The sequence below is a fragment of the Xyrauchen texanus genome, chromosome 11 (assembly GCF_025860055.1).
Source record: "Xyrauchen texanus isolate HMW12.3.18 chromosome 11, RBS_HiC_50CHRs, whole genome shotgun sequence".
NCBI lineage: Eukaryota > Metazoa > Chordata > Actinopteri > Cypriniformes > Catostomidae > Xyrauchen > Xyrauchen texanus.
Window position 1 is genome coordinate 26,082,242 of NC_068286.1, and position 911 is coordinate 26,083,152.

The following is a 911-nucleotide window of genomic DNA, read 5'->3' on the forward strand; positions in this document are numbered from 1 at the left end:
GACAGTAACAATTTAGCCTTCGCCCTGAACATAGACATTCCCAAGTAATTGAGAAGTACAAATGGTATTATTTTAAGTTTTTTTATTTCTCTCTACCTTGTAAAATGCCACGCTTTTGAATGGCATGTAAACACAATCACTCCATTTTTTTCACTGGATCTGTTGCTATTTTAATGATTTAAAAATCAAAGCACTGACCATTTAAAGTGTGAGCTTGTAGGCTACATTTTGAAATAGTTATAAACAGTCACAGCTATACAGTGTTATTATGTGCCTAGATAGTCTTTCAAATAAAATTGCTTGTGATATGCTTATGTAAATCACACAAAAAAACAGAAAAAAATCTTAAGAGAGAAGTGAAAGTGAAAGTAGAGATTTTCAAAGTGATTTTTCATTCAAAGTGATACAATTTCCACGCCATTTGTCTAAATCTTCTGAAACTTGGTGTACATGCCTCATTCCTCATGGGGAACAAAAAAGCCTTAAGGACCCATAACTTTCACCATGATGGATTTTCCCAGACGCTGAAAATTTCATAAAACCTAAAAATACTCTTCTTCTCCTGAACCGTAGCTCCAATTGACTTGAAATTTGGTACACATTTGTAGAATGGACATCCTTGAAAACATTACTTAGGAAAAATGAATGTGATACAAAATGTCTGAAAGGGGCGTGTTTATGTAAATGTCCAAATTTTAACAATATATACCTGTCAATAAATCAAATGTAATTTTGACTGATGGTTTTTCAAACCTAACATGCTTCAAGATGACATCACTCTGAAGTACTAGCGAAAGAATGGTCTGACATTCGCCCTTAGGGGCTTACAGGCCATGTCGAAATTCCCATTTTCTGGTCTAAAATGTTCTAATTTGGTACAATGGAGCAATACGTAAACTGTCCAGTTACTA